The following is a 19,137-nucleotide window of genomic DNA, read 5'->3' on the forward strand; positions in this document are numbered from 1 at the left end:
CACATGTGCGGACTGTAATGGAGGGTGTGCTGGTGATGGAAGTACTGGCTGATGGTGGTGTGCATGCAGGTGTGAGTGGAGATGTCACAGGGAGGGAGGAGGGTGATGAGGAGGTGGGGGACACAGAGGTGGTAGTGACTGTTGGCATGTCTGCATCTGGATGTTGCTTGGGTGAGTGCTTGTGGGATCTGTTGTGCTTATGTCTGGATGAGCTGCCCTTGGGTGTAGAGGTGTGTGCAGGCTGGTCTGATGGTGTGGATGGGATAGGCAGAGGAACAGGAGACTGGGACTGGGTGGAGGGAGTCAGAAGAGGGAGGCTGGAGACAGGGACAATGGCTGCCGTCAGTGCTGAGGCCAGAGCGTTGAATGATCGCTGATGGGCAGCCTGACCCGAATGAATGCCCTCCAGGTATGCATTGCTCCGATGCACCTCCCTTTCTACACCCTGGATGGCATTCAAAAGGGTAGACTGCCCAAAAATGAGCGTCCGCAGGAGGTCAATGACCTCCTCACTGAGGGCAGCAGGGGTAACTGGGGCAGGGCCTGAGGTGCCTGGGGCGAAGGAGATGCCCGCCTTCCTGGCCTAGCGGGCACGGGGCGAACGCTGAGGGGCTGCTGGGAGGGCGGGGCTGGTGCACTGGGTGGCGGCTGTACCTGTTGTGGCGGTGGGCACGGATGTTGCCGCCACCGCAAGGGAGCTCCCTTCCGAGGACGTGTCGGTGTCGCTGACGTCTCCACGGGTCCCCGTTGTGGAGCTCCACTCGCCCTCCGTCTCACTGGTGTACTCGGAGTCTGTTGCATGGCCCTCTGGGGCCATGTGAGATGCAGCTCCCTTGTGCGCCGATGCCACTTCTCCTCCGCCTGATGATGCTATTGCACACATGAACAGCAAGACAAAGAAAATGGGGGGGGGGGGAATGAAGACAGGTTGAGTGCATGCATTGGCAACACCGTTGTCGGAGAGGACAGACACAGAAGCCCCCTGCACTAGGCCGCGCAATCGGGGTACACTACTCAGTTATTGTGACTAGGCCTACAGGTCTATGGATGACAAATGCACACATGGGTGAGGCCGGACCATGGATAGCTGTACTTGGCACTCTACAGAGGTGGGGGGAGGGGGCACAGGGCCATGCCTAATGGAGGGGCCTAGCCTACAGAATGCGCCCTGGCCTAGAGATAGCCACAGCCCTCCTCCCCCACCCAGACACCTTCACTGCGCGCAAAGATAGCAGAATGTGCTGATACTCACCCCCTTGTGTCTGCTGTGATGTCCTCACGCGCCCATCCATATCGGGGTAGGCCACCGCCAGGATCCGGGACATCAGGGGGGTCAATTGGCGGCTGGCACCCCTCCTACGTTGGGAGGCCATCCCCAGCAGAGACTCAGCGGTCTTTCTGGTCCCGCGGCGGATGTCCTCCCACCTCTTTCGGCAGTGGGTGCCCCATCTGTTGTGGACCCCCAGGGCCCAGACGTCCTTGGCGATGGCACGCCAAATGTCGATCTTCTGATGGGCGCTGACCTATGTGACATGTACAGGGTGGTAAAGGAAATCTCATCACTTTTCTGCCTGGTCAATGTCAGTGGCCCCCCCCTTCCCAACCTTGCCATGTGGCACATGCTCTCATCTTTCGTGCGTTGCACTCCTCATTCGCTCCCCTCCCCACCATCTTACATACACCCCACTCAACACAGGCATAGCCCATTCAACGTGCACCCTGTGTACTAACCTGTTGGTCTGGAGGACCGTAGAGTAGCGCATACTGGGGGAGGACCCCATCAACAAGTTTCTCCAATTCTTCAGAAGTGAAGGCAGGGGCCCTTTCCCCAGTCGCAGCAGCCATTGTATCTCCCAGACCGAGGTCACAGCAGCACTTGCAGTATCGGTCCTCTACTGTGGATGATCAGGTTTCGAGTGATTAATCAGATAGAAAATGGCGGTCACGCCCGCGGCGGTGCGTACCGCCGCAGGGCGTACCGCGACCGCAGGCGCACATCCTCATTGGCTACGGAAACCCATAGGGTGCAATGTTAACCAATGCGGCTTAGCACCGCGGTCTTCAACCGCCTACCGCCACGGTGTGCCACGCCAGCGCATTGACCTCACATCCCACTGTCACACTTCACAGGTCAGGCAGCCGCCATTTCAAGGGCCCACATGGCTGAATTTCTACTGCGTCACACAGGCCTAGGCCTTGCATTGCCACTCATACAAGCCTTTCAATGCATAGCGATTCGTGTACTGTGCAAGCTGTGTGAACGAACCTGTGGGTTGCTTGACTCTGTGCTCCATGTTGTCCTTCCTAGGCACCGTCCGCTGGGACTTGCGAGGAGAAGGATGAATCCTCCCATGTACCGACCGCTGGTGGACCTGTCGACAATGGAAGAACGACATATCATACTTACATACAGGCTTGACAGAGCAACTATACATGAACTATGTGCCCAGCTGGAGCCAGACCTGATGTCCCCCATCCGCCAACCCACAGGGATTCCCCCTCTGGTGCAGGTTCTGTCAGTACTCAATTTTTTGGCAAGTGGGTCTTTTCAGACATCAGTGGCCATATCATCTGGGATGTCTCAGCCTATGTTTTCTAAGGTTTTGTCCAGAGTGTTGTCTGCCCTGATGAAATACATGCGGAGCTACATTATTTTCCCTGAGGTGGGCGATTTGGCTACAGTGAAGGGTGATTTCTATGCCCTTGGACATATCCCCAACATCATTGGTGCCATTGATGGGACCCATGTGGCTTTGGTTCCCCCCAAAGAAAGTGAGCAGGTGTACAGAAACAGAAAAAGTTATCATTCAATGAATGTCCAGGTGGTCTGCTTGGCTGACCAGTACATCTCCCATGTAAATGCCAAGTTCCCTGGGTCAGTGCATGACGCGTATGTCATGCGAAATAGCAGCATCCCTTATGTGATGGAACAGCTACAGAGACACTGTGTGTGGCTAATTGGTGACTCTGGTTACCCCAACCTGTCGTGGCTACTGACCCCAGTGAGGAATCCCCGGACCAGGGCAGAGGAACAGTACAATGAGGCCCATGGGCGAACTAGGAGGATCATACAAAGGACCTTCGGGGTCCTGAAGGCCAGGTTTAGGTGCCTGCATATGACAGGGGGATCCCTAATGTACTCACCAAAGAAGGTGTTCCATATCATCGTGGCCTGCTGTATGCTTCACAATCTTGCTTTGCAACGCCAGGTGCCTTTTCTGCAGGAGGATGGTCCAGATGGTGGTGTTGTAACAGCTGTGGAGAGTGAAGAAGAGGAAGACGACAGGGACGACACGGACAACAGAGATACAGTCATACAACAATATTTTCAGCAGCACACAGGTAAGAATCACCCACGCCATTTTACATTTACTTAAGGCCTCATGCGTCTCCACTGTCTGTGTTTCCCCCCAGTTCCTGTTAACTGATTTGTGACTTTCCATTCCCTTTTCAGAGCTGTATGACCCACTGCGTGACTTCTGCTTTGTTTGCCCATGGACTAAAGCTTATTGAAATTGGTATGTTGTCATCACAAAGTAACTGGACATTATTGCACCGTTATGTGTAATACATTTGTTAAGAATACAAGCAGACTCCTGTTATTTTAAGTGCAATAAGTGATTTATTTTAAGTGCTACATATAGGTACATGATTGTAAAACGGTGATGGGTGGGGGTGGAGTAATGTCCATGGCAGCGTCCAGTTCTCAGTCGCACAGGTGCATTGTCCATATGCCTGTGGAAGGATGGAGCAGGGGCAGTTAAAGGTTGGACAGGGTGACAATGTGGGACAGTGGGATGACATCAGGGGGTATCTTATGCTGGCGGGGGTCTTGCAATCCTACTCTGTCTTCTTGTGAGATCTCAGGTTCCGCTTGCGGGGTGGTTCTTCTTCTGCAGGAGGTGGGGTTCTAGTGGCCTGTTGTTGTGTGGGGGCCTCCTGTCCACTAGCGCCGGCGGAGGTGGTAGGCTGTTCCTGGCCTGGGCTAGTGACAGGGGCCCTTTGGGGTGCCACATGGTCCCGCAATGTGGTGACTATCTGGTTAAGGGCCACGACGATGGTCCCCATTGCGGAACCGATGTTCCTCAGTTCCTCTCTGAACCCCATGTACCGTTCCTCCTGCAGTGCCTGGATCTCCTGGAACCTGGCCAGTACCGTCGCCATCGTCTCCTGGGAGTGGTGGTAAGCTCCCATGATGGAGGAGAGGGCCTCTTGGAGAGTCGGTTCCCTGGGCCTGTCCCCCCCCTGTCGCACAGCAGCCCTCCCAGTTCCCCTGTGTTCCTGGGCCGCTGTCCCCTGGACGGTGTGCCCACTACCACTGCCCCCAGGTCCCTGTTGTTGTTGGGGTGGTGGGTCAACCTGGGTGCCCTGTAGTGGTGGACACACCGCTGATTGACGTGTCCTGGAGACAGAGGCATGGGTCCGCTGGGTTGGAGCTGTGCTGGTGTTCCCAGAGGGGGTTGGGTCTGGTGTAGCCTGTGGCTGTCTGTGGGGAACTGACTGTCCAGAGGTCCCCGATGGGCCGGGCTGGTCATCTGGGTCCAGGGAGACAGAGCTGCTGTCATCGCTGGGGGCCTCTTCTGGGGGTGGGATGGACATCTCTGGATCCTCCATGGCGGTGTGGTGGCGTTCGGGTCCTGCAGGGGTATAAAGGTATGGTTATTGCTTCTGTGTGTGGCATTTCGTGTGATGGGTGGGTGTCCGTGTACCCAAGTGTAGGCATTCCCTTGTGGGGGCTTTTGTGAGGATGGCTTGTGGGGGTGATGTGTGTGTGCAGGGGGCATGCTTTGGTGATGGGTGTCCATGCTTTGTGGTCGCATGCAGGGCTTGGTGTTGGGATGGGTGGGTTGTGATGGTGAGCCATTTGCAAGGAGTTGGTGTGATGGGGGTGGGGGTGAGGGTGGGGGTATGATTTGGCATGCAGGTGGGGTGGGGGTGGGACTTACTAGAGTCCATTCTTCCGCCTACTCCTGCGAGGCCCTCAGGATGTAGGATGTGCAACACTTCCTCCTCCCATGCTGTAAATTCTGGTGGAGTAGGTGGGGGTCCGCTGCCAGTCTTCTGCACCGCAATGTTGTGCCTTGATACCATGGAACGCACCTTCCACCGTAGGTCGTTCCAGCGCTTCCTTATGTCATCCCGATTGCGTGGATGCTGTCCCACCGCGTTGACCCTGTCCACTATCCTTTGCCATAGCTCCATCTTCCTGGCAATTGTGGTGTGCTGCACCTGTGCCCCGAAGAGCTGGGGCTCTACACGGACTATTTCCTCCACCATGACCCTGAGTTCTGCGTCAGTGAACCTGGGGTGTCTTTGGGGTGCCATGGGGTGGTGTGGATGAGGTGTGGGGTGGCGTTTGTGGGGATGAGTGTGGTGCGTGTGGTGGTGTGTGGTGTTTGGTGCGTGGATTCTGTGTGGGTGATGGTGTTGTGTGCCTCTGTGTTGTGGGATTGTCTATTCTGTGCTCTCTCTCTAGCCTTCGTCAATAATTTCGGGTCGTAGGGGTTTGTGGGTGATGTGGGTGTGTGTTTTATATTGTGTTGGGTGTGTGGGAGTGGTGTTAGTATGTGTATCAGGTGTGTGTGTTTCAAACTGACCAATGTGGCTGAGTTTTCTATGTGTGTGTGTATTTTGACCGCGACGGTGTGTACCGCCAATGGAATACCGCGTTTGAAAGAGCGCCGCGTGGATTTGTGGGTCGGAATGGTATGTTCCTGTTCCATATTTCTGTTGGCGTGACGGTGGAGGTTTGGTCATCGCCAATTTTTCGCTAACCTTTGGTGTGGCGGACTTTTGTGGATGTCAGGTTTTTGGCGGTTTGCAAGTTGCGGGTCAGAATGACCGTGGCGGTTTACCGCGGCGGTGTTATGGCGGTCTTCTGACCGGCGGTAAGCGCCTTTTACCGCCGAGGTCAGAATGACCCCCATAGTTTGGTTAGTTCTGCATTGGGGCTTTTAAGGGATTCATTGTGTTTGTTAGGAAACCCAGAAAACCCCAATATTCATAAATAGTGTGAAGTAAATCTGAATGATACTCAATGTATACAATTTTGCAAAATACTGTCACACACTATAAATTAAAAAAGTAAAAATTTAATCAACATAGGGAGTGAGAATCAAATCCACAGGCAGAAAAAATATACATACTCACACCCAAGAAGAGTTGAACAAATGATACTATTAAAAAGTAAGAACAGAAAAGTCAGAAAAGATCAGTATTCATGAAAAGTGCAGAGTGTGTCACACAGATAATATTAAACAATAATTAAATGAAAAATGTCTGTGAAACCTACTAACAACTTTATTGTGAAAGCGTTGTCCAATTTATGGCGCTTAGGGCCATATTTATGAAAAGTGGTGCATTATGTAATGATCTGCCAGTTTTCTTGTCCCCTTTCGACCCACCCTCTTAATGCCAGCATGTGTGCGCTGTACTTACTAAGGATAGGCGCACCATGGCACACATTAGAGAACTAGCATCAAAAATGTTGACGCTAATCTTGCAAATTGAAAGGAGGCCTATTGCAAACAATGGGAGCATAATATTAACATCTGCCTAGGGCAGGCGTTAAAAATTACACAAAAAATAGCACAGTCGAATCTCATAGATTCCAGTGTGCCATTTTTCTGGGCCTCCTACTGCCGAAACGCCCACTTGCATTTATTATGCCTGGTGCAGGCATAATGTGGTGCAAGCGTTTGCAAAGTGGCGCAATGCGTGCATTGTGCCACTTTGTAAATATGGTCTGGTGCTTTTCCCAATTTAGCATCACTTTAGCGTTAAAAAAAGACCCTAATGTGGCACAAGGTAGCACAATGGGCTCATAATTATGTCCCTTTGTCTGTAGTTTGCTATCACATGACAAAGATGGAGTGCAGATAATGATTGTACAACAAGCATTGCCTGCCTGCACTGACTATAGTTATCTTGTCATAAAATGGAGAGCAAATAATAATTCCTTAATACAGTATAAAATGTATAAAAAACTAAAAATGCATAGTGCACTGAGTGTAAAGAAAGTCACAAGAGCACACAGCCACATTATTAAAAATGAACCCGGTTCTGGGAAAGTAACAAGAAAGTGTACAGTATTCAGCCTCACTCTTGTCAGTAAGTATCTATGCTGGATGCTTGAGATTCAGGGCCCTCATTATGAAGTTGACGGCAATCACCGCCGACCGCTGTGCTGACGGTGAAAAAAAGATCACCAGTGGCGGTGAATTGAATACCACCGTATAACGATGCCAAAAAGACAAACCTCCAAAAATCTATCAGCCTCCACCCACCGCCATGGCCAACGAGGGCAGAAAGGCAGAACACCCCACCCCGCCACCGCCATGTAGACAAATCCCCCACGCACCAAATAATGATGCACAAATCAGCACGGCGGACAGTGAATGTCGAACGACCATTGGCGGTACGGACCGCCACGCCCAGCAATGGGACCCGCCAACAACAAATGCACACGTTGGCAAGTTTGAGAAGCACACACATGACACACATCCACAACACTTTAAAACACACACATACACACCCCACAATCCTTTGCAATGCCAATAGCATGACAGAAATTGACAACACAACACAAATACACTGAAATAACCATCACACAAGTCACACACGCAAATATACACATACATAGCACAACCACTATCACAAGCCACACACCCAACCACACAACAGCACCCTCACCAACACACCTACAACACACCACCCACGGCACACACCACGCACCCCCTAAGTACATCCGCTTCACAGACAGGGAGCTAAGGACCATGGTGGATGAAATACTCAGGGTCGAGCCACATCTATTCGGGGAACAGATGCAGCAGACGCCCCTGGCCAGGAAGATGGAGCTATGGCAGATGATTGTCAACAAAGTCAAGACAGTGGGAATCCATCCACGCACAAGGGAGGACATCAGGAAGAGATGAAACAACATGCACGGGAAGGTTAGTTCCATGGCATCCAGGCACAACATCGCCATACAGAAGACTGGCAGTGGTCCCCCACCTCCTCCCCCCGAATATACCGACTGGGAGGAGAAAGTCCTGGCTATCTTGCACCCGGAGGGCCTCACTGGACTCACTGGAGGACTGGACTCGGGTAAGTGAACTACAATACCTTAATAGTCACAACACCTATAATGCATGTGTCACCCCATCCCTCTCACTACCACCAAGACCCCATCCCCTACCCAGTCCACAACACCCACACACTCATAGCCAAGTCACCTGTATGCCCACAATCCCCCAAACAAATCACTATCCAGCCCCATGTGCACAGTCACCAACCCCTGCATGGAATCCCAGTGGCACTACAACACCCACAATGCACCTCCACCCCCTCAATAAATGCAACTAAATGTACATGAAGGGACCTTGCATGCCACTACATGGTAATCCAACCGTCAATTAGTGCTGACAAGTGCTGCAATTGACAAAATAGTACAGGACACCCACATCTCTATTCTCTCACACACAGGCACCACCACCCATGCCACCTGGATGGAGACGTCAAGGAGTGCCAGTCCTCCACCTGAAGACGGAGGCCCCACTCAGGAAAGTGCAGAGGGATGTCTGGACACAGAGGAAATCCCTGGCCCATCCCACATCCCTGGACAGTCACCCTCCAGAAGCCCCACCCAGGACACCACTGACACCCCTACCACTCAGCCGCCACCATCAGCCATGGCCAAACGACCCCGCACCAGTGTCACTAGGCCATGGACTGGCCAGGATGGGCCAGATCCTGACCACCTTGGAGCATAATCAGAGGCTGCAGGTATCACACCACTTGGAGGCCATGGAGCAATGGAAACAGCTCAATGCCACCATGGCCTCCATTGCAGGGGTGCTGCAACGGCAGACAAACATCCAGCCTGAGTCCTCCAACCAACTGCAGGACCCTACCACTAGCCAGGACACTGGCCTGCCATCTACATCTGCAGCATCCAATGGACTGGTGCCACTGCCAGAGGACTCACAGGACACCAGCACCCCTACCCATGCATTCCAGCTGCACCTTCCCAAATGTACCCTCAGACCCAGATATCCCACTGAAACACCAGCCAAGACCAAGCCGAGCACCAGGAAGTGACTCTGCCCTGAACTGTCTCCCTTGTATGCCACTGAGCTACCTCATTGACATGCCACTGCCATCTCACCATCTTCCAATGGCCCCATGGACAATACCCCTCTGTAACCAACAGTTGAGCATATGTACCTCTGGTCTCCTAAGTACGGGTTGTAGGCTAAATGTTATCTGACCACAAGTGGCCCCTTATTTAGACTTTAAAACGTAATGAGTTGTTATTAGTCAGTGTTTACATGGAGATAAGAGGAAGTACCTCATAACCACCATTAATCTGCAGCACAAAGAAGACCCAGAGTTTTCTCTCGGGGTGGGGTTAATTCCCTGACTTCCTGAACCCCGTCATAATGGGGTCAGATCACCCTGACTTGAATGATCAGTACAACAAGCTAAATAGGAAGAAAGGAAATGGTTAAGCACTGCCCCTTTTTTGCAAGAAGACACTCTGGAACATACCATTCCAAAGAGCCGGAATGGCAGATGGATTAGAAGAGAAGAGAAGAGAAGCATAGACATGCTGAGGGACTCCCTGTATGTTGATAACGCGTCCCAACTTTGAAAATGTACTTACTTGGGGACTCGTTTTAGGCCAATGAACCTTTTGGCCCATATTGGAGACTCCTCAGGATGAAATATCTATTTAACATCTCAATTGATAGATCAATAATCAAATTGATATTCACAATAACTAATCAATCAAACCAATCAATAATATTTAATGAGAATGGAAACACACCATGACCTTCCAGCCATGAATAACCACACAAATCTAGTAAGAGTTTGAATATTTATTCCCTATTAGTTACAATCTACTAGCATATTCATTAGTCTCAATATCAATAAGCACATCAACAAAACTACGATGTGACAGCTCGAATAAGACTTTATCAAAGCATAGATCATGAACATTAGGACAAAGCACAACGTCAACATGAGTCCAGTTTATCAGATTATCATTAGTACATTATTCAACAAAGCAAAGATTCAGTCATTTGTCTATGATCACCCGATTTAGTGAACTCCTTAACTAACCTCTGATTAGCATCAGCATGTTGGGCTTCATGCAAAACAATTTTAGCAACATGAATTTAGAAGACATCTAACTATGGTCTCTGTCAAAAGAGCAGTTGGTACTTAGAAAGAAAAGGCAAACAGACAACTACAATTTATCATCAGATAGTTACCCATCCTAATGGGGTGGCATACAATGTCAGTCTTCGTTCTCAGGACATCAGTTGATTCGCCATCAGCCAGGATAAGCAGGTAAGTCTCAGCAGGGTATAGCAAGAAACTCTTCCCTCATAAGGAGGAGAAGTGCATCTCAGGAAAGGGGTAAGGCAAGGATGGTTTAAGAGTAAAAGACAAACGGTGGTCATTACAACCCTGGCGGTTTGTGTTAAAGTGGCGGTAAAACTGCCAACAGGCCGGCGGAAGAAAAAAATTGAATTACGACCGTGGCAGAAACCACCAACATAGACAGCCACTTTAACACTCCAACCGCCACGGCGGTACAAACAAACACTGTGGCGGTAACCGCCAACAGACAGGTGGAAGACAATGTACCGTCCACATTATTACAAGCCACCAATCCGCCACCTTTTCTGGGGCGGATACACCGCAATCAAAAAAACGGCGGAAACAGGACTTGGAAGGGAAAACGCTCACCTCTACACATCCCACGAGGAACCAGGACGCCATGGAACCGGAACTTCAGATTCTTCCAGCCCTTATCTTCCTGCTCCTCTACCAGGAGCACAAACGCCAGCGGCGAAGACCACGGTGAGTACTGCACCTACGACATAGGGGAGGGAAAAAACAGTGACACACACACATGCGACACGCAACACTCCCACCCTCACCCTCATCCGCGACAACACACACACTAATACATCATGATACATCACAGTTACACCCCCCAATCCCCCCTGGAAGAATGCAAGGACAAAAGGAAATTAGTCGAATGATTGTAATATATACAAAGACAGTAATACAAAATATATACATATATTAAGATATTCACACTATAAACAAATATATACACCAAGAATCCAAGTCCAAGGTATTCCACTATCATGGTCCATGGACCACTGGGCCCAAAAAGCATGGGCGAGGCCCGCACTCAATACCCGAACAAGACGGAGAAAACACTGCTGGGGCATCAGATAGAAATAAAACAGGCACCTCAGGGGGAAGGGAAAGGGAGGGCACCTCAGCCGGATGAGTGCACAAAGCTAGATCCACGAGGGGGCTCCATGCCCACTGTTCAATTATGGGGAGTGCAAAGCCACAGTCTCTCAAGTCTCTACAGTGGGTGGTTTGCCCACTGCTATATCCTGGAGAGTGCAAAGCCACAGTCTCTCAAGTCTCTACAGTGGGTGGTTTGCCCACTGCTATATCCTGGGGAGTGCAAAGCCACAGTCTCACAAGTCTCTACAGTGGGTGGTTTGCCCACTGCTATATCCTGGGGAGTGCAAAGCCACAGTCTCTCAAGTCCCTACAGTGAATGGTTTGCCCACTGTTCAATCCTGGGGAGTGCAAAGCCACAGTCTCTCAATTGGATAACATTCTCCACTGGTTTCTGGAGGGGGCTTTGTGCCCAGAGTGCTTCATCCTGCCAAGGACTGGGGTAGTGGATGCTGTTCTCCACTGGTTCCGGAGGGGGCTTTGTGCCCAGAGTGCTTCATCCTGCCAAGGACTGGGGTAGTGGATGCTGTTCTCCACTGGTTCTGGAGGGGGCTTTGTGCCCAGAGTGCTTCATCCTGCCAAGGACAGAGGTAGTGGATGTGATACTCCACTGGTTCTGGAGGGGGCTTTGTGCCCAGAGTGCTTCATCCTGCCAAGGACTGGGGTAGTGGATGTGATACTCCACTGGTTCTGGAGGGGGCTTTGTGCCCAGAGTGCTTTATCCTGCCAAGGACTGTGTGAGTGGATGCTGTTCTCCACTGGTTCTGGAGGGGGCTTTGTGCCCAGAGTGCTTCATCCTGCCCGTGGCAGCCTCAGTAGTGTCAGAATCATCGGCACTCACTGGCTTGCGGTGCTGCCGGCGGTGGTGTCCTGGGCAGCGATGCTGCTGGCGGCGGTGTCCTGGGCAGCGGTGCTGCTGGCGGCGGTGTCCTGGGCAGTGGGGCTGCTGGCGCCGGTGTCCTGGGCAGCGGGGCTGGTCTTGTCCGCCGTGCAGATCTTCCCAGACTTGCCGGTTTTACTGTGCCCCTTACCCACCTTGGATGGTGGTGCAGCTGTCTCCACACCCCCAACTGTACCCCTGGGATCGGCTTTGGTGGCTGATTTCTGTCCCCTCTCCCCCCGGGCACTGGCCAACTTTTTATGCTTTGCAGGTGGGGGACTGTCCGTGCTCTAGCTCCTTGCCACACTGGCTGCCCTGCTGCCTGGCGCACTCCAGAAGCCGGTTACTACTGGCACTACTCGTCCCACAGATGTTGTGGCTGAGGTGCTGGGTTGGGACCTGGAGAGTCGTGCCCTAGGAAACTGAAGGGGTTGGGGGAGGTGAGGGAAAGAGGTCAAGGTTGGATAGGAAAAGAACACTGGGACGGGTAGATGGACGGGGTTTGGGAGTGGAGGAAGAGGTAGTGGTTGTAGGAGGTGTACGTTTGGTGACTTTGGGTGAAGGTGCATGGGCAGGAGGCTGTTGTGAGGTGGATGGCTGTTGGGGGGGTGTGTGGCTGCGTTTGTGTACCGTGGGAGGTGGTCTCACAGAGACACTGGGAGAGGACACAGGGGACGTGTGAATGGTAGTGGGGGTGGTGACTGCACGTGAGAGGGGTGTGGTGGTGGGTGTGCTGGTGATGGAGTTAGTGGCTGAGGATGTAGTGCAGGCAGGTGTGAATGAAGACGAGACAGGGAGGGAAGATGGAGATGAGGAGGAGGGGGACACAGTGGAGGCAGTGGATGTTGGTGTGTCTGCATGTGTGTGATGCTTGCCTGTGGGATGTGTGGTGCATATGTTTGCCAGAGCTTCCCTTGTGGGTTGAGGTATGTGCATGCTGGTCTAATGGTGTGTTTGAGATAGGCTGAGGTACAGGGGTTTGGGTCTGGGTGGAGGAAGTTGGAGGGGGAAAGCTAGAGACAGGGACAATGGCTGTCATCAGTGCTGAGGCCAGAGTCTGAAAAGCTCGCTGATGGGCTGCCTGACCAGAGTGAATGCCCTCCAGGTATGCATTGGTTTGTTGCAACTGCCTCTCTATACCCTGGATGGCATTCAAAATGGTAGACTGCCCAACAGTGAGGGACCTGAGGAGGTCACTGAGGGCAGCAGGGGTGACAGGGGCAGGGGCTGAGGTGCCTGGGGCGAAGGAGATGCCCACCCTCCTGGGTGAGCGGGCACGGGACACATGCTGAGGGGTTGCTGGAAGGGCGGTGCTGGTAGAGGGGGTGGCGGCTGTACCTTTACATGTGGGGGGCACAGATGGGCCCGCCACCGCAAGGGAGCTCCCATCAGAGGAGGAGTCCGTATCGCTGGTGTCAGCTCCTGTCCCTGCCGTGGAGCTCCCCTCGCCCTCCATCCCACTGGTAAATTCAGACTCCGTAGTGTCGCCCTCCAGGGCCATGTGGGATGCAGCTCCCTCCTGCTCCGGTGCCACTGCTCCTCCGTCTGATGATGCTAATGCACACAAGAACAGGGAGACCACAAAAAGGGGGGGGGGAGACAGAAGAAAGACATGTTGAGTGCATGCAATAACGCTACCATTGGCGGACACTACAGACACAGAAGCCTCCTGCACTACGCCGTGCACTTGGAGTTCCATATTCAATCTCAGGGACATGGGTTACAAGGCTATGCCCGATTGCTGCACACATGGATGTCACAGGAGCCTGACTAGGTGTAGTTGGCACTGTACCCAAGTGGGGTGGGGTGCCACAGGGCCTGTCTTAAGAAGGGTTCTTGCCTACTAAACTCGCCCTGGCCTAGGGGAACCCACAGCCCACCTCCCCCACCCAGACACCTACAATGCGCGCTGAATCAGCAGAATGAGAGTGTACTCACCCCCTTGTTGCTGCTGTGATGCCCTCAAGCGCCCATCCAACTCCGAGTACGCCACCGCCAGGATCATGAACATCAGGGGGGCCATGGTGCGACGAGCACCCCTCCCACATTGGGAGGCCATCCCCAGCTGGGCCTCCGCCGTCTTCTTGCTCCAGCGGCGAATGTCCTCCCATCTTTTCCGGCAGTGGGTGCTCCGTCTGTGGTAGACCCCCAGGGTCCGGACTTCCTTGGCGATGGCACGCCAAATGTCCTTCTTCTGGTGGGCGCTGACCTACAGGAATAGTACAGGGGAAAAAGAGAAGTTATTACCATCCGCACCGTCACAGTCATTGGCCTGCATCCCTACCCTTGGCATGACGCACATGCACTCACCGTCGTTTCATGCACACCTCATTCTCACCCCCCCATCTTTCATCCACACCACTCCACACAGGCATTGCCCATACAGCATGCTCACAGTGTACTTACCTGTTTGTCTGGAGGACCGTAGAGTAGCGTGTACTGGGGGAGGACCCCATCCACGAGTTTCTCCAACTTCTCCATGATGAAGGCAGGGGCCCTTTCCCCAGACACATGAGCCATTGTCTTTTCCAGACTGAGGTCACAGCAGCACTTGCAGTGTAGGTCCTCTGCTGTCGAAGATCAGGTATCAAGTGATTGAACAGAGAGAAAATAGCGGTCACATCCGCGGTGGTGCGTACCGTCACTGCCGGCGTACATCATCATTGGCTCCTGGGACCCATAGGGTCCAATGTTAACCAATGCAGGATTGCACCGCGGTCTTCGACCGCCTACCGCGATGGTGTACAACGCCAGCGCAGTTACCTCATATCCCACTGTCCCACTTTACAGGTCAGGCAGCCGCCATTTCAGTGGCCCACATGACATTATTTTGGACTGCGTCACCCAAATCTAGGCCTTGCCTAAAACCTCATACAGGCATATGTCGATTTGCTAATATTTCAGAGTATGCTGTGTTTCCGTACCTCAGGGTTGGTTGACTCTCTGCTCGCTGTTCTCCTCCATAGGCACCGTCCGCTGGGGCATGTGAGGAGATGGCGGCATCCTCCGGTGTACAGACCTCTGGTGGACCTGTCGACAATGGAGGAGCGACATGTGATCATCACCTACAGACTCGATCATGCCACAATCCAGGAACTGTGTGCCCAGTTGGAGCCAGACCTGATGTCAGCTATCCACCATCCCACAGGAATCCCCCCTCAAGTGCAGGTGCTGTCAGTACTCCATTTCCTTGCAAGTGGGTCATTTCAAACTACAGTGGCCATAGCATCAGGGATGTCCCAGCCTATGTTTTCCAACGTGTTGTCCAGAGTGTTGTCTGCCCTGCTGAAACACATGCAGAGCTACATCGTTTTCCCTCAGGTGGAGGATTTGCCTACAATGAAAGGTGATTTCTATGCCCTGGGACATATCCCCAACATCACGGGTGCCATTGATGGGACACATGTGGCCTTGATCCCCCCTGCAGGAGTGAACAGGTGTACAGAAACCGAAAGAGTTACCATTCGATGAATGTGCAAATGGTGTGTTTGGCAGACCAGTACATCTCCCATGTGAACGCCAAATTCCCTGGCTAAGTGCATGACGCTTACAATTTTAGAAATAGCAGCATCCCTTATGTGATGGGGCAACTCCAGAGGCACCGTGTGTGGCTATTAGGTGAGGACATGGACCCTAAACAGTGTGACTAGGTGTCTGGGTCTGGGGTTGTCCCTAAGGGTTAGGGTGTCGAACAGTTGTCCCTCGACATTTGCAGGTAACTCTGGCTACCCCAACCTGTCATGGCTACTGACCCCAGTGAGGAATCCCAGGACAAGGGCAGAGGAACGCTACAATGAGGCCCATGGGCGAACTAAGAGGGTTATAGAGAGGACTTTCGGCCTCCAGAAGGCCAGGTTCCGGTGCCTCCATATGACAGGTGGTTCCCTATTCTACTCACCAAAGAAGGTGTGCCAGATCATCGTGGCCTGCTCTATGCTTCACAACTTGGCTTTGCAACGACAGGTGCTTTTTCTGCAGGAGGATGGTCCAGATGGAGGAGTTGTGGCAGCTGTGGAGCCTGTGGACAGTGAAGACGAGGAAGCAGAAGAAGAGGACATAGACAACAGGAACACAGTAATCCTGCAATACTTCCAGTGAGACACAGGTAAGAAGACAACACAGCCTGCTACATCTGATTTAATTCAACTACCACTCATCTGTCTGTCATTTTCACCCAGTGTATGGTCACTGAGTTGTCACTTTCCCTTATGATTTCACAGATGTGGGTCCCACTGTGTGACATCTGCTTTGTTTCCGCATGGACTAGTGCTGTGTGACATAGGTATGTTGACATTACATTTGATGTAGCATTTTGCCACTGTTATTGCAAATACACATTTTCGATAGCACAGACTGACTCCAGATTGTTTTTTGATTTAAGGATGTTTATTTAAGTGCTCAATAGTGGAGGGGGTTGTAAAATGGTCAGGGGTGATGGTGTAGGAATGTCCATGGCAGAGTCCAGTCTATTAGTCTCACAGGTGCATTGTCCAAAGGGGCATAGGAAGTGGAGCTGGGGCAGTTTAAGTATGGACACGGTGACAAAGTGGGACAGAAGGATGACAATCAGGGTGTTCTAATTTCTTGGCGGGGTCTTGGCATTGTTCTCTGTCTTTGTCCCGGATCTCAGGGACCGTTTGTGGGATGGTTCTCCATCTGCAGGGGGTGGGGTGCTGGTGTGGTGGTCCTGTGGTGGTGCCTCCTGTCCACTAGCGCTGGCGGAGGTGGTGGGCAGTTCATCATCCAGGCTAGTGTCAGGGGCCCCTTGTTGTGCCACAGTGTCCCTCCTGGTGTTGACGAGTTCCTTCAGCACCCCTACAATGGTGCCCAGGGTAGAATTGTTGGATTTGAGTTCCTCCCTCAAGCCCAAATAATGTTTCTCCTGTAGCCGCTAGGTCTCCTGAAACTTGGCCAGTACCGTTGCCATCGTCTCCTGGGAATGGTGGTAGGCTCCCATGATGTTGGAGAGGGCCTCGTGGAGAGTGGGTTCCCTGGGCCTGTCCTCCCCCTGTCGCACAGCAGCCCTCCCAGTTCCCCTGTGTTCCTGGGCCTCTGTCCCCTGAACCGTGTGCCCACTACCACTGCTGCCAGGTCCCTGGTGTTGTTGGGGTGGTGGGTTCCCCTGGGTTCCCTGTAGTGGTGTACACACTGCTGATTGACGTGTCCTGGGGACAATGGTATGGGCCCGCTGGGTGGGTGCTGCGCTGGTGTTTCCATAGGGCAAGATCTGTAGTGACCTGTGCCAGTGTGAGGGGAACCGACTGTCCCGAGGTCCCAGATGGGCTGGGATGGTCATCAAGATCCAGTTGGACAGAGCTGCTGTCATCACTGTGGGCCTCTTCTGTGAGTGGAGTGGACATATCTGGAACCTCCTGTCTGGTGATGTTGGGTAGGGGTCCTGCAGGGGTGTAAAGGCATGATTATTGCATCTGTGTGTGCCATGGTGTGCAATGGGTGGGTGACCGTGTACCCCAGTGCTTGCATTCCTGTGTAGGACCTTGTGCAATAATGGTTTAGGGAGGTGTATGGGTATGTGTAGTGGCCATGCCTTGGTGATGGGTGTCCATGCTTTGGTGTTACATGCAGGGCTTGAGTTTGGGATGTGTGGTTTGTGATATTGGGACATACGTGAGGAGTTGGAGTGATGGGGTATGGGCGTATGTGATAGCATGCAGGTGGGTGGGGGATGTAATAGTTAAGTTTTGACTTACCAAAGTCCATTCCTCCAGCTACTCCTGCGAGGCCCTCAGGATGCAGTATAGCCAAGACCTGCTCCTCCCATGTTGTTAGTTGTGGGGGAGGAGGAAGGGGTCCGCCGCCAGTCCTCTGAACCACGATGTGGTGTCTTGAGACCACGGAAAGCACCTTCCCCCTTACGTCGTTCCACCTCTTCCTGATGTCATCCCGTGTTCTTGGGTGCAGTCCCACTGCGTTGACCCTGTCCACGATTCTTCGCCATAGCTCCATCTTCCTAGCTATGGTGGTGTGCTGCACCTGTGATCCGAATAGCTGTGGTTCTACCCGGATGATTTCCTCCACCATGACCCTGAGCTCCTCCTCAGAGACCCTGGGGTGTCTTTGAGGTGCTATGGGTTGGTGTGGGTGATGTGTGGGGTGGTGTGTGTTGTTATGCGTGGGGTGATATTTAGAGGTGTGTTGTGTGAGGTGCGTGGATGTTGTGTGAGTGATGGTGTGGAGTGCCTGTGGATGCTAGTTTGTAGAGGGTAGTGTCTCTCTCTGGCCCTCAGTCGCAATTGTTGATGTAAGGGTTTGTGGGTGATGTGGGTGTGTGTTTTATATTGTATTGGGTGTGTGGAAGTGGTGTGTGTATGTGTATCAGGTGTGTGTATTTCAAAATGTCCAATGTGGTTGTGTTTTGTAAATGTGTGTGTATTTTGAGCGCGGCGGTGTGTACCCGGTGTGTACCGCCAATGGAATACTGCGGTTGAAAAACCGCTGTGTGGATTCTTGTGTCGTGATAGTGTGGGCGTATTCCTGTTGGCGTGATGGTGTCGGTTTTGTTATCGCCAGTTTATCACTGACCTTTGGTTTGGCGGACTTGTGTGGGTGTCTGGATTTTGGCGGATTCCGAGCTGTGGGTCATAATGACCGTGGCGGAATTCCGCGGCAGTGTGTTGGCGGTCTTCTGCATGTAATGACCCCCAAAGTCTCTCAGAAAGACAAAGGGTGATGAAGAATGTCTTGATAATGGCAGGATAAGAATGGTAGGATAATGGCTCAGTAATGGCTGATTTCTCCTTGTGTCACGTTGTTATATCAAAGTTGTTGGACAAGTCCCTAATTTCCCATTGGGCAATATTTGGTGCATCGTTATCTCTGTCCAATAATCCGTTGCACACCTTACTAGACGGGTAGAATGTCAGGTAAGAACAGTTACACTTGTCGCCTCAGTCAGTAGTTCCATTGTCTTTTACCAGTTTAGGCGACCTTGCACCTGTTGCGATTTACACTGTTGCATT

The sequence above is a fragment of the Pleurodeles waltl genome, chromosome 10 (assembly GCF_031143425.1).
Source record: "Pleurodeles waltl isolate 20211129_DDA chromosome 10, aPleWal1.hap1.20221129, whole genome shotgun sequence".
In the NCBI taxonomy this organism is placed as follows: domain Eukaryota; kingdom Metazoa; phylum Chordata; class Amphibia; order Caudata; family Salamandridae; genus Pleurodeles; species Pleurodeles waltl.